At 39.1% G+C, this 15,962-nt stretch overlaps 1 protein-coding gene across 5 annotated transcripts in view; it reads left to right on the top strand.

Annotated features, from left to right (window-relative positions):
• The first annotated feature begins 5,230 nt into the window (after window positions 1-5,230).
• The window catches only part of LOC134226352 (sphingomyelin phosphodiesterase), a 291,906-nt gene continuing 281,174 nt past the window's right edge, over window positions 5,231-15,962 (top strand). For 3 of the 5 annotated variants that reach the window (XR_009983457.1, XM_062707083.1, XM_062707084.1), the window contains exon 1: window positions 5,231-5,433. The gene's annotated coding sequence lies outside the window, so the exon portion shown is untranslated. Of the gene's footprint in view, window positions 5,434-5,903; window positions 6,243-15,962 lie in introns of those variants that run through there. The other 2 variants (XM_062707082.1, XM_062707081.1) reach the window with 2 other exon arrangements.

Consider the following 15,962-nt stretch of genomic DNA (forward strand, 5'->3'; position numbering starts at 1 on the left):
AATAAATAATTCTTTTAGCTGCCTTAATGAGTGCCTTCAAACATTTTCAAATCTTCAAATATCTTTATGGAAAAAACATGTCTTCACAGAGATTCAAATATCTTCAAATTGAAGGCATGATTTTAAATCTGGCATCGCTGCTCGAAACGTGGTAGGATAAGGGTTGATCAAAATACAATCGTTTATTGGTCGTATAAATCATGTTCAGTTCGGCATTGAAAGGAATAGGGGAAACTGGACACACATGATCCCCGGGGACACATGATCCCCCCCCTGTTTTCTTGAAAACTAATCACATTTTTATACCAGTGATATGTGCAAACGGATCCGTTAGATAGATTATTGAATCTAAGTAATATTTGATATTAGTTACTTTATGTATATGGGTTTTAGAGAGGTTTTATTATTTGAGCATTCTCAATCCTTTTTTTTCTTCAAAACGTACCAAATTTTTACTGGACAAGGTTTTATTATTATAGAATTGAATAAATTCATTCAATTAACTATTGCTTATTTTCATTTAATACTAAAAACAAAACAAGATAAATACTCAACATGGACACACTTGATCCCCCACAGTTTGGACACACTTGATCCCGATATTGCATATATTAAGGCGTTTGTTGTATACCGTCGCATATTATTGTATTGTATGTAACTAATTGATCTGTTAAATTCTTTTCTAGTTAAAAAGTATAAATAAATTAAATTTCTCTTCAATTTTGTCAATCAGACGATACACGCGCAATTTGAATTTCTCAATAGCCTTATTTCATTAACCGAACAAAGTATGTTTGAACATACCTAGTTTTGATTAATTTTATTAAATGCATTTTAACATTATTTTTAATGAAAAAGAGTATAAATTAAGTTTAAAAAAAATCAACAAATCACAGCAGTATTGTTCAATCTGGTGTTAATTCATCCGTTTGTACTAGGAGAAGTTTGCTTACAATCACCATTTATTTGTAAATCTTCTTAAATATTTTTTTAATAATAGGCTCATTTAACAACTTTTGGTCAGTCGTTTAAGAGAAATCGCATTTGTGTAATAATAACACGCACTACAAAAATGATGATGCGTGACAGTACCATATTGAATTATGAAGTCATCATCCTGGTATGATCAAGGTTGTGGTATTGGTAGTAAACTGGCGATCTCGATGTACCGTCGTCGGGGGTGACAATGGGTCAAATAGGGGTGAGAATGGGTCACTGTTTCAGCTACTTAGAATGCTTGTAGAATAGATTAAATGCATCTGAGGGCAAGAAGACCAAAATATAAGAGACCTTTTTGAGCAATTTTGCTCTAGTACCTCTAGACTGCCGATGAGAACGATGACCCATTCTCACTCTCCAGACCTATTGTCACCCCCGATGGCGGTATCACAGTCTTTTTTTATTGGTTCCAAAACAGGTTCTCAGGGATATGACCATGGCATTTGCAGTGTGGCCAATTTTCAGAGATTTAATAGAATAATTAGATTCTAAAATTTTAAAAATATATTTATGAATCGATCAACCATTTTTGGTATCATAACTGTATCAATCACAAAGAGAGATCCTCTTGGGAACATCATGGTTGTCGTGATATGACCACTGTCTTTTAGTGGAGTGAATGGTTTGCAGATAAATCATCATCACCATGCCAATTTTGTTGCTGTAGCAGGCATTCTATCTGTCACTATTACTCTATTCGAGAACCAAAATACTTGCCTTGCTTAATACCATTATTATTATTTATTATTTAATCAGACTAAGGCCGAAGTGGCCTGTGCGGTATATAAGAGTCTTCTCCATTCGGCTCGGTCCATCGATCCACCTTGCCCGCTGCACACCTCGCCTTCTTGTGCCCGTCGGATCGTTGTCGAGAACCATTTTCACCGGGTTACTGTCCGACATTCTGGCTACGTGCCCGGCCCATCGCAGTCGTCCGATTTTCGCGGTGTGAACGATGGATGGTTCTCCCAACAGCTGATGCAATTCGTGGTTCATTCGCCTCCTCCACGTACCGTCCGCCATCTGCACCCCACCATAGATGGTACGCCGCACTTTCCTTTCGAAAACTCCAAGTGCGCGTTGGTCCTCCACGAGCATCGTCCAGGTCTCGTGTCCGTAGAGGACTACCGGTCTAATTAGCGTTTTGTAGATTGTCAGTTTGGTACGGCGGCGAACTCTATTCGATCGGAGCGTCTTGCGGAGTCAAAGTACGTACGATTTCCAGCCACTATGCGTCTCGAATTTCTCTGCTGGTGTCATTTTCAGCAGTCACCAGTGAGCCCAAGTACACAAATTCTTCTACCACCTCGATTTCGTCACCACCGATGCAAACTCGCGGTGGGTGGCTCACATTGTCTTCTCTTGAACCTCTTCCTATCATGTACTTCGTCTTCGTCGTGTTGATGACTAGTCCGATCCGCTTAGCTTCCCTCTTCAGTTTGATGTAGGCTTCCTCCATCTTCTCAAAGTTTCGTGCCATAATTTCTATGTCGTCATCGAAGCCAAATAGCTGGACGGACTTATTGAAAATTGTACCACTCGTGTTAATCCCTGCTCTTCGTATTACCTTCGAATAGCAAACACGAAAGACCATCACCTTGCCGTAACCCTCTGCGGGTTTCGAAGGGACTCGAGAATGCCCCTGAAACTTGAACTACGCACATCACCCGATCCATCGTCACTTTGATCAACCGTGTCAGTTTATCCGGAAAACCGTGTTCGTGCATTGGCTGCCATAGCTGGTCCCGATCGATTGTATCATATGCGGCTTTTGAAGTCGGTGAATAGATGAGTGTGGGCACGCTGTATTCGCGGCATTTTCTGCAATATCTGGCGTACGACGGACACCTGGTCCGTGGTGGAGCGTTCTGCCCATAAATCCCGCCTGGTACTGCCCCTTAATGAACTCCTTGCAGTTGGGTGCTAGTCGACGGCATAAAATTTGGGAGAGTACCTTGTAGGCGGCGTTCAGCAATGTGATTGCGCGGTAGTTGTTACAATCCAGCTTATCGCCCTTTTTGTAGATGGGACACACGACACCTTCCATCCACTCCTGCGGCAAAACTTCCTCCTCCCAAATCTTGGTAATGATTGCTTAATACCAACAATATTTAATTTTCGCACGACTGATTTTACGACAGACTATGAAGAATTGTTAGGATTTGAGGCTAGACCAATTGAACCTTTCATTTGATTTGGAAGAACCTAAACATGTTCAGATCATAAAGGGATCAATTTCCCCCTATATGGGGATCAAGTCACCCGCAAGTTTTGAAGATTCCAAATTTTCTATCTTTCGGCAAAATTAATTTTTTGGTAACTTTCATGAACAAATAATTGCTTCCAATGGCGTTTTTGAATAGCTTATCAAATTCTTCATCAAGTACATCAAGAAGCGTGCAAATCTGTGCATGTTACATCGAGAAATATCCTAAACAAAAAGTGGGGATCATGTGTGTCCAGTTTCCCCTAATATCTCAATTTGATCATTGCGCATAGACGATTTGACATTTAAAGATGAAACAGAAAGGAAATATTTATAAAAATAGACGTGAAAGGATACAAAGAAATGTTTCAAGTTCTTTTCAAAAATCAAATCAGAATTCATAAGAGAGTGTAAGGAACGTCGTTTTATCCTTTCCCGTGTAAAAAACGAGCGATGGGTAATGTTTTATACATAACCTCGAGTAGACGTAGGACTTATATAAACGTAACGTATTAACATTTAACTTTTGAATTAATGAGATTTAAATATACCTAGGTGCGTCAAAGACAAAGTACATGCTTGTGGGCGGAACTGAGCGCGACAGGGCCCGCCTGGGAAGCAGTGTTACGATAGACGGGGATACCTTCGAGGTGGTCGAAGAATTCGTCTACTTTGGATCCTTGCTGACGGCTGACAACAACGTTGATCGTGAAATACGAAGGCGCATCATCTGTGGAAGTCGGGCCTACTACGGGCTCCAGAAGAAACTGCGATCGAAAAGATTCGCCACCGCACCAAATGTGTCATGTACAAGACGCTTATAAGACCGGTTGACCTCTACGGACATGAAACATGGACAATGCTCGAGGAGGACTTACAAGCACTCGGAGTATTCGAGAGACGGGTGCTTAGGACCATCTTTGCGGTGTGCAAGAAGACGGTGTGTGGCGGCGAAGAATGAACCATGAGCTCGCCCAACTCTACAGCGAACCCAGTATCCAGAAGGTAGCTAAAGCGGAAGGGTACGATGGGCGGGACATGTTGCAAGAATGCCGGACAGCAAAAATGGTGTTCCGCTTCCGATCCGGCAGGTACAGAGACGACGTGGAGCGCAGCGAGCAGATGGACAGACCAGGTGCAGAACGACTTGGCGAGCGTGGGGCGTATTCGAGGATGGAGAGTTGCGGCCTCGAACCGTGCATTGTGGCGTCAAATTGTTGATTCAGTGTTATCTGTTTAGATGTTAACTAAATAAATGAAAAATGAAATATACCTAGGTACATATTGATTTTGGAAACAACATGCTGTGTATAATTAAAAGCAATTTGTTCATTCAAAACTTCTGAAAATAAAACTAAAAGAGGATGCTCTGCTAATACGTCAACGAAAAATTATTTAATGTTGTGGCTCGGAACTACTTGTTTAAGTCAAGTTTAATGATATTATTTCTCAGAAAATAAAAACTAAAGTAAAAAATAATGTTAATTTAAATATTCTTCTGGAAATTTTTTTTTCGGACCTTTTTAAATCTTTTATAATATGTAATACGGCGAAATTTTCTAATCTAAAATGGATATCAGCACCGTTGCTGGTTGTGTATCATTTAATTGCCACAAAACATATCGAGATAATCGAATTCATGAGTATCCCCATTTTAGATTGTTTTAAAACTTTCTTCCATTCTCTCGGCACGTTCGACTCTCCTCAGCTTCTGTGGAGCCAAGCCCGCGCTTTATTCCATGCCGTCGCGATGCATCGCGTGGCGGCGGCCGTTTTGAATCTCTTCAACGTGCATCAACTGTTAGCAGTAGCGAGAGCTCAGCATAAGCTCCCTCATAAAACCGTACCCGCCAAAAGTCCAACCAGCCGGCCGCCGCGCTGCGCCGTCGACGTTTGTCGTTATCCATCCAGTTCTCCCCAGCGCAGCGGAAGGAGAACCGCGCGCGCGTGATCATGATGCCCCATACCAGAGTCGGGACTCGATCTCAACCAAGAGAAGGCGCTTTGCCTCAACCTGGGCTCGGTTTGGCGGCCGTCGCGATCAGTTGAGTGTTGACCGCGGATCCAAGCGGACGACGTCTCTCCCGTTTCGTTTCGTGCAGAGTCTCCCCCGTGCTGTGGCAGCAAATAATCGGTGGATCGTGTGCGGGCGAGCTCCAATCATTTCACTCTCGAAAGTGTGCTGCGCTGGAGATAGTGTGCTATTTTCGAATTTCTGTGTCGTGTAGGTATGTTGGATTAATTTGTTGTTACATCGATCGTATAGCAGTCTGTTATCAGAGCCGTTGTGATTTGGACAAAAATACAGCTGAGAGAGAGATTGAAAACGAGCGCGTGGCGTGAACTTGATCCTGCTGGCATCTTATCGGCTGTTGGATGATTGGCTGACGGCTACTAGACTAGGGGTGATTGATCCAAACTAGTTTCCGAATCTGGTTATAGGCTTAGTTAGTGACGCATATGGTTCGTATGAATGAAGAGTTAGTTTGCACTTACTTGTTCCAGGAATCAGGGGGCCCTTCAAGAGATTTAAGTCCTCCTTCTGTTTTGTGTAGGAGGAGAAACAGCGATAGCTGCTCCCATTATTTTAAAGTGATGATAACAAATTCGCAAGCCATTTGTTGAAGCCTTGGACAGTATGTTGTGATGTAAATCGTGTGCGAACAAAGAAACTGGCTTCGTCTTGTTTGCCAGCGGGTCTTGAGTGATTTATCTTCAAGTGTCGATTCTGAAGTGGTGCCAATGATCTCTTTACGTCTGTTGGTCTGAGATAATCTGTCCAAGTGCGTAGCCACTCTTCAACGGTTTCCATGCTACTTGATGCAACGGGTATAAAAGGGTAATTGCTCATAAAAAGGGTTCAATTCGGTTTTCTCACAACGAAGTGAATTAATCCAGTGGATAATTGAGTATGCACCAATCGGTGTGAGAGTGTTCCGCAACATTGCGAAGAAAAAGGAAAATTCACAACTGCGCATGATCGGAAAGGAAAGGAAAATATATGACCGTGTAGCTACAACTGATCGCCGTATTCAAGGTAAGCCGGCAATCAGCAAGAAAAGGCGAAGAAAATTGAAAAGTGAATGATGGAAAACGGTTTTCAATAGGCTCGTGTGTGCGAGAAATGCCTTTTCATCGCCAAACACCGTCCCAGTGCAGTGTATATGTGCAAAACGAAACACTGAGTAGAGAGTTAAATAACTAAACGAATCTATTGAAGTCGAGAGTTTGGTAAAAGATAATAGAAGAAACAACCAATCAAAAGCAGAAAAACACAAGACAAATGAAGCAGGAATTTCTCTTCCATTTCTCCGCATGCCGCCGATCGTTTGTATCGACGGTTATTCCGTCTGGCGTCATTATCGTTTACGAACTGTGTGCCAGATATGCAGCTATTGATGAAGCGTGTGAAATATTAGATTGAGATATGGAGCGCATATATGACCAAAATCAAAGTGCTTCAGTCCGAATAAGTTTGGTTTAGTGTTATTTTAAACCTAGAAAAATGTAAATATTTTTCTTTGTGCTCCGCTTCGAAATGCTACTACAGTTGAATGCTAATTCATGTCTACCTCTTCAGAGCTGGACTTTTTCAGCCATCCGTCCTTCAGTTGTTGTGAGGTTTACAGTTAAATAGTTTTTGAAGCAGCAATGCTGGTGGGTAATGACCACACCATCGAACTGAGTGAATATGAAACCCTCAGGCGTTTTACGCGTCTAGTATTGAATACGAAAATATTAACGTTGTTGTCTAGCCAGTAGACAAGAGCCTATTCACTGAGATCCATTTTGGCACAGATTACACATTTTAAGGTCTATTTTGTAATTCGAACCGTTTCAGTCGACGTGCCTGTAGACGAGACGAGACTTGCAAATGTAGAGAAAAAAATTGGCACAGAAATTCAGCGACAAGCTATCACTAATTGACAAATGCAACTTGCAATATATTTGATGAATGTATTGAGTTTGGTATCGTAATAAAATGACTATTGACTGTAACATTCCAAAATAACTAAAGAAGCAATCTGTCGTCGTAATCGGCCAAACAGCCCATTCGAACAGTTTATTCTTTATTTCACAGAAGGAATTCAGCCTAGTTATATCAGGGCGAGAAACGAATTGGGTTCTATTAGATCAATAATCTGGCACGGCAAATGCTGGGTAAAGCGTACCATTGGTACTTCGCGTACCTGAATGAATAAAATAGACCCCATCCCGTGGTCCTTAGCCTTTTCCCCAGCAACTCCTATCCCTACCTAACCGTGGTGCTGGCCGGGATACGAGCAACCTTAGGGAAGATCGGGTAACCAACCCCGGTTGAAACTTTGGTCGTATGCTGACAGGGAAGAGGGGGTCTTGCTCAGCGTCTGTTCTCCATGTCAGGATCGGATCACAACAGCGTCTGTTCTCCATGTTAGGGGCGGCTGGTCATCGTCCGAGTGCCAGCGAGGGACTCTTAAAATGAAACTGTGTACCATGGTCCACCGGAAATGAGGAGGAATGGTCCTTCGGAAATTTTGGGGGTTTGGTGTCAGGCTCTGCAAGCCAGCCTTTAAAAAACATAAGCAACGAACAATCAACATGAGAGTACGGACCGAAGATCAATAATCTGAAATGAAATAAGAAAAAGGAGTATCAAAAATTATGAAAAATATCACAGAAAAAGTGATATTCATGTACATATCAATATCATCCAAATAACATTGCATAAAATGATACATAATTTCACTATCACTGATAAATATGGCATTATTATCAATAAATTGAATTAAATGATACCTTTTACAAATAAGGGACGTAATATTAGAAGTGAATTAATTAAACAAAAAAGGAGTCGTACAAGATTCTTGCGGAAGACCAAAATAACTGAATTAAATGGTTTCTTTTATTTATTACCAGACTAAGGCTGGAGTGGCCTGTGCTGCACATAAAAGTTTTCTCCATTCAGACCTTGGTCATTGCCGATTGTATCGAGTCGTATTATCTTCTATGTCGTTCGTAATGGTTGTTTTTATAGGCGGCTATATTGGGCCTGCGCAAACCTCCTGTCTCGTCGGGGGGCCGTCTTGTCAGGTCTGTTTAGCGTCCCACCTAACACCAGGACTTGGGCTTGTGCGGTTTGAGCGGCACACGGTCGCTTTGGCGGAGCATGCAGCTTTTTTTTATAGAAGTTGAACAGAGCCAACTGTCAAACCCCACCACATCCTAGGCAGGCACCACAACTCGCAGATGGCCTGGGGAGGGATCGTCAAGCCCTTGGACATAGCTGCCCCCATAGATAAAAGGATACAAATAATGAATATTAATTCCAAAACACGGATGAAGTTTAAAGAGCGTACCTCGATGATTGGTGCACACTAAATACTCATATCACAAACTTTATAATTAAATTTTGAAAGCAATATGTCACTTTTCCAGCGTAAGGAAAGATCCAGATAAAAAACTATATTATTTTTACTAATTTTACAAAACATAAAAAAAAAAAGCCAACGCCGGCAATCTTGTTCGAAGTTTGCACTAAGATCAAATTGCGAATCTTCCCGCATGATATCTAGGGTAATGATGGTAATTTGGACATCTGAATATATTTTAGACATTAAGCGTGTGCTTCATATTTTTACAACTACATTCCCACGCTCTGTTTTGAGGTGTACTGCTGTCAATAAAACCGATAGTTATTTTTATTTTGCGATTTCATTTTTTTCCAAAATTAAAGCGAAATTCAAATTTATATATTTGTTCTTTTTAGTGTTAATCAAGTAGTGAACAAGTTTATACAGTACTTATGAACATTTGAAATATATTGTGTCCTATATCTTAAAGAGGTTGATCCAAAAAAGTAAGAACAAGTTTGCTATTCGTGTGCTGTTTCCTTTGACAGTGCAGCAATAATTGCAAAGATTTTGAAAGTGCGCAAATATTTTCAACTGTCAATTTCAACTCAAAAAAACTACATACAGCGCCGTTGCGTGCGGTTGGCCAGGTTGGCCCCCACCAACGGCGCCAGTCATGGATTTTGATACCAACATTTCGTAAATCAGATTAGTTAAAATTTTCGCTATTATTAAGGCTACCGAGAGATTTCCGGATCCATAATGTTTATAACAGCACTGAGGACAATTTGCACTCAAATTCATTGGTTCTAATTTATTCCCTTTTTTAAAATGGATATCTTTAATGGATTACATCCATAATGAACCTATTTACTATTATGTATTTTTTTTTGTATATTTCAGATAAAGTGGCTTGTTTTTTCGTAGATTTTTCTTTTCTTCTAATTATAATCAAATGTAGATTGGTCCTAAAGTGGACAGCGATTCCGACCAAAGACCAACCCACTGCAGAGTTAAATTGTATTCACACAAATATATACAAGAAGTGCCTTCAAACCTTCGACAAATACAGTTCAGAATAATATTTTTTTTTGATCCGAGTAGATCAATTGGTCACCAACCAATCTACTCACTATACACTAAAGTTATCGACCCATTAGTTACTTCAAACGACCGACCAGATTTGATTTTTTCTTGATCCGTCCGGTAGTGATTTCGAACATCGATCAACCAGCCCACGCTAGAGTTGGATTTAATTTGTACCAACTGGATCCAGACCCCCACCAAAATTGAATTTTACCTGATCAAAATAGGTTCAAAGGCAATTCCTAACCATCCAACCAATCCACTCTAAAATGTGGTTTTGTGGTGTGGTCTTTGCTTTCAATCTAGGACAAATATCACAAAAGCATGAGGATTACTACTCCTGGCCATGACCATCTTCACCTCCCTAGCAGCACACATGTTCCACAAGTGTTACAGCAACTCATATGTGACCAGATTTCCCTGAAATGTCACAATCAGTGCTATTGTAAACCATTTTGTCTAATTTGTTGCTGCTTCTGGGCTAATCATAGCTTGTAGTATCTACTGTAAAGTAAAATCCACAGAGTAAACTATATGTTTGATATGAATAAAAAAACTTTTCTAACATGTTGCACATCCTACATTTCAACTTAAACATTTACTACAATCTACTACATTTTATTACATGGAGGAATGTCAAAACAGAAATATACCGAATCAGTTGTTTGTAGTATGTTCGAAATGTATAATGCTGTAAAGTCTCCTTTATTCATACGGACATATTCCACAAGTGACGTTTACTACTCAAAATTCAGGGTTTGCTTGTAGCTGATAATGCGACCATTCTAGATTTTAAACCGAAACACACAACGCTAAGGCGTCTACTCAGTGTTACGGGGGTGTTAAGAGGGCATTCTGCAAAGTATATGAACTTTAGGAACAATGTTCTTGAAGGGGTCCGCGACGTTTGGCATAAGGATGTTAGGCATAAGTACGTTAGGCATAATGGACGCTTGGCATAATTCTGCCTACTTTTTTATGTCTTAGGCCACCTTCTTTTTGGTCATTTTATGCTCATCGTACATTATGCCTAATCGTACATTATGCCTAGCATTACATTATACTAACGTCCGTTATGCCTAACGTACTTATGCCTAACGTACTTATGCCTAACGTTCTTATGCCTAACGTACTTATGCCTAATGGGGTATACCCGTTCTTGTACTCTCCGCAGTATTGAATGATATTTGAAGTAGGGAGGGTTCAGCGATTTCCTTGCGTGATTCAGCTTTGCTCAGAAAATCCGCCGGCGCGAAGGTTTCAAGTCGTTTCATGTCAGCAAAGAATCCGAACAGGGCAATAAGTGTCGGATCTGTCAAATTCCTCTCGACATAAATTCAATAAATCGAAACCATCAGTGTGTTAGAGTTTTGACGTTTTCAGAAGAAATGATCTACAAGAAGAGATCTATTTCTTGGTGTAAGTTGTCATTAAAGGGGTGGCCTTTCAGTAAAATTTGTTTGGAAATGTATTTTTATACCCTTTTGAGTTAGGAGTTCATATAATTCTACAAAGTTGTAGAAGGATGTCCAGGACTACATAGCGATGCTCAATATAATGAGCACTTCTTCTAAGAGGCGGCGCTAGTAAGCAGTTATACAGGGTCCAGCAATTAAACTGTTACATTATTTCAACAGTCATCATTAATTTTGTACTCGAGTGTTATTCAGAAAAAATGATCTTGAACAGAAACATAGTGCTGTGGTTGCCTTGCTCCAAGCTGGAAAACAGCAGAAGAACATAGTTCGTCAACTGTCCAATTTACGTGTGAGCAGAAGTTTTGTACACCGTACAGTCAAAAGATTCTTGTAGACCAGATGTACCAAAAACGATATGGTGGGGAACGTCGAGTTTCTGTGGTGACACCTGCCATGATAAAAACGTCACCATGGTGAAAAACGTCAAAAAGCGCCTCAAGAGAAATGCTTGACATAGTGCCACTAAATTGGCGGAGGATCTCAAAGTCTACATCGGATCTTGAAATGTAAACTTCAGACGAAGCCCTAAGAGATCCAAAAAGTTCAAGATCTTTCGGTCAGAACTAGGAACAAGAAACGGGTCAAAAAGATAATATGGGTCGCTGAAGAGGGTCGCGGAAAGAAAGTTGGAGAATATCGTGTTTACTGACGAGAAACCCCTTCAACGTATGAACAGCTCTGTAATGTTAACAGAACGATAGAGTTTGATGCCAGGAAAGATCATGAAGAAATGCCGACAAAGTGTTGACGGCCACCAGGCGACAGAAACCAGCAACTGGTGATTGATTGGGCTGAAGCACCATTGGTGATGGCTAGGACGCTGGCTCCGCTGGATTTAACCCTGAAGGAGTGAAGATCAACCCAAATATATATCAAATTAGTTGTGGACAAAACGTCGTGGAACCGTGGGCACATCATCATTTTGGTTCCAGGGCTTGACAGGACTCGGCACCCGTTCATAAAGCAAATAAAACCTAATTCTGGATTGCGGAACATTTTCCTAGGTTTATTCAAGCTCGGAGTGCCCGGTGTGTTCGCCGGACCTTATCACTACGGACTTCGCTGTCTGGAGTATGGTGGAAACCGAAGGCTGCTCTAAAAAACATAAAAGTTTGCAAGTTCTAAAGCGACATCTATGGGAGCGCGGGATAAAATACCACAAGAGCACCTGCTGTCTCGTACGATTCGTTCCTCGATCGTCGGCGGCGAGTTGTCAAACTCAAGGGAGAACAAGTTGAACTTGGCATGTGAATTTTGAAAAGTGATTTGTTTCCAAGTGAAATTGAAATAATTTGAATTAAAAGGTTTTTGTTTTGATCAATTAATTTATACATTCCAATGTAGCAATTCAATTGCCGGACCCTGTATTTGAGTATATTGCTCCATGGGAGATCTGATGTATTTTGGGGCGTAGTACTTTTGGCAAACATAAATGTTGTGGTAGAGTCTACCAAAAGTTTTATTTGTATTCAACCTGCTCCAGCAATGCCAAAAATAGAATGCGTTCACAGAATATGTTTTAGGATCAGCCAGTTTGCCGCCCATTTGTAAAAATCCTTGACCATTACTTTTCCGTCATGTCGATTCCCACCAGACGAGACTTTTGTTTAAAACATCATTTTAAGCAAATTTGTACTTTCTGCGATAGGAATATTTACAACGTAGAAAATCCCATACATCGGAATATCTTGAGTAGTCTCTGTACTTATTTCAAATATACCACCACCCAAGGCTCAAGTTCTAAGCTAATCATCGTCTCAAGTCAAAGTTAATACGCTTTTTCTGCATAACCTTTTTTGGAAAAGCGTAGCTCAAAATGGGTAGAATTTCAAGATATAATTAAAATTGCTATCGAAAACCCTTCCGCTCAAGGCATCCGCCCACCCATATTCAATCCTAGGTTACAACCTGAAAGATGATGAAATTATCTTTCGAAACAGCTAAAAAAAATCCAAAATTGACCAAACAATAACAAAATTATAGCAATTCCAATTTGGGATCAATATGACCCCAGACCACAGCCAACGTAAATTTTTTGGAGCATAGACAGAAGGTTAACAAGGTTTACGTGAATATTTTTAAATAATTTCTTTTTTCAATTTCAATGTTCTTATGACCTAGTATATACATGACTTAGTATAAAAGTTTCAAAAGAATATTTATATTTTGAATAGATGAAACTGAATCATCAATTATTTTCCGAAAAGAATTCATGAGTAATGAAGCAGTCTCTAATATCCTCGCGAGCAAAGGCGTAGAATTGCTAATCCGGAGATGGCGAGTTTTGGTCCGGTTTTTATTATAGTTGGTCGGGGTTCAGCCAAAACGCACCAAGCGGCTTTTTGACTGACTGCCGGTATTTTGCTTGCAAAAAGAAAAATGGACGTTGCTCATATCAACTCATTCGTACATGTGTTGAAGGATATCCACAGTTAAGGAAGTTGAAGGACATTCTGATACGATTTTTGTCTAATTGAATCTGCTAACTGAAAAGTTGTGTTAGGTAGATATTAGGTAATTTTTTATGGCGCTTTGGTGCGATTTAAGAACTTTGACCAGTTCATCATTGACATCTATAATCGTTTTATTTGCCTATACTCATCCGTTTTGTCGCTATTCCAAGTATAGTTAAGTGGGCATTATCAGTCAAAAGCATATGAAAGGGAGAAAGATTCTCATCCAAAATTTTTTAAAGTGTGAAACGGGAAAGTTTACTCCATTATGATTTTTTTAAATAGTAATGTATTTACTTTGTAAACTTCAAGAAATTTCTGAAAAATTTTAGAATTAATATTATTATTATTACCAATTAAAACTCCTTAGGGCTTATGCAGTATCGTGATCTTTTTAATTATTATTGAACTAAGGGAATTACCTAAACCAGCTAAGTTTCATTAATATAACTAAGCTCCCATATTATTATTATAATATTGAAGCGTTTAATCTATAGCATTTGGAATAGTATTGTAGCAAATCTATAGTAAAATATTCAAGTGTTGTTAATAGTAATATTAGGACGACAATGAAGAACCACAAGCGGACCAAAACGATTTTTATTTGTCAAGAACGGAGGCCAATAATGCCGATACAAATATTTTAAAAAAATTATGCCCCCCTCGGATTTTTGGTAGACCAAAAGTCGTGTTTTGATGGGCAACAACAAAATAAAATTCGGTAACTTTTGAGGATTTTCAAAACACTCTTTAACAAATCCAAGGATTTTGATTTTTTTTTTTTCATTTTAATGTTTATGTTTTATTATCGCCCCTAGACTATTCGGGAGACCAGTAGGAGTATAATTTCAATAAAATATTTGGAACGGCCTAATGGAAGATATTTCTAAATTCTACACTCTGAGATAAATTAAAACCAAATAGTATAAATTTCATGCTAAATCGCTATTCGCCTGGTTGACCCCAGCTTCGATTAAGTTATGGTTATGCATGGTTAGTATAACTTTGACAAAAACGAAGTTTAGTATAACATAGCTATATTTAATATAGTTTAACCGCATTTAATTACAGTTGGTATAAGTTTCCGTTTTTTAAATTTTGTTCTAGAAAAAAAGAAAAGCATTGTGTAAAATTGTAAATAATCTATTGGATTTTTATTTAGAAAAATATTTATAATGTTTGCCCAATTGATTTATATATTTTACATATGGTTTGCCGTTGAACGGGAATCATAATGAATTGTGTAATGCATAATATAGAAAAATAAAATCCGTTTTGCGGTGTGTCTATTAATGAAACCCATTACTGTCTGTGAAAGGAAACCGGACGAGAATTGAGAAGTTGATGTCGTGATTTCGTGATTCCAATCTGCGGGAAATTTGGAAAAATATAAGGCAATGTTAGAAATAAAGATTATTCCTTGCTAGGTAAATTACAAACCGCTGGCAGAGTTGACAACACTCCTTCTAAATCTTTGAAATCTTCTTCCACGAACATTTCCTCCACTCTGCAGTACTTAATTATGTGATGAACTGTAATTACAATAAATCGCCGATGTAAATTTTACAGTTTGATAATTGATACGTAAGAATGTAACATATTTGTTTCTTACCGTGATAAAATAATAGAGTTTTTAGCCGCAAGCAAAGCTGGATCTCGCTTCTTGAAGCACGCCATGTTTTTCACTCCGAACGACAACAAGTATTCTTTTTGGGAACATTAGTTCGCTTGAATGCGAGCGTAGATTAAATAGTAAACGTGAGTAGTATACACTCAAACTATGTAGCGTATAACTTTCGAATATAAAGGAAAAGATTAAATTTTAATCTAATTTCCGTTTTTTCTTTATTTCTGAGTGTATTTTTACAAAAACCACTAAAACTTCTATTTTTGGAAGAATTACGAATGTTGTCTTGAGAGTTTAAAACATTAAAAGAAGAAAAATCTTCATCAAAAGTTGAAAGGAGAGGATCAGAATTTAGGGTAGGGCAAAAGAACCAATAGTGGAGGAACTAAGCACTTTCCAACACTAATTTCTCTAAAACACCTAATGCATACTTCATCTCCCTTACCTTGAGAGTGCATCCGAAAGCTTATTAGCTCTATTTTATCCGAAGCGCGCCAAAATTTCATCAAAATCCTTTCATTACAGCCCAAAATCAATCCTCCAATTATTGAGGGCAGTGTTCCAATAGTTGCAGAGTTTTAGGTTCAGCCTGTTCCTATAGTTGCGAATCTCATAGGATTTATACGGGATTCGCAACTATTGGAACACTACTGCAACAATTGCGTGCAAGCAAGAAAAAATAAAGTAATTTAAAGATACTTCACCAGTTTAAATGAAATTTCAATGTTATTTTGTTTCCATTGTGTATCGGTATTGCTTCGTTCGGTGCGTATTGCTATA

The sequence above is a fragment of the Armigeres subalbatus genome, chromosome 3, assembly GCF_024139115.2.
Source record: "Armigeres subalbatus isolate Guangzhou_Male chromosome 3, GZ_Asu_2, whole genome shotgun sequence".
Classification (NCBI taxonomy): Eukaryota; Metazoa; Arthropoda; class Insecta; order Diptera; family Culicidae; genus Armigeres; species Armigeres subalbatus.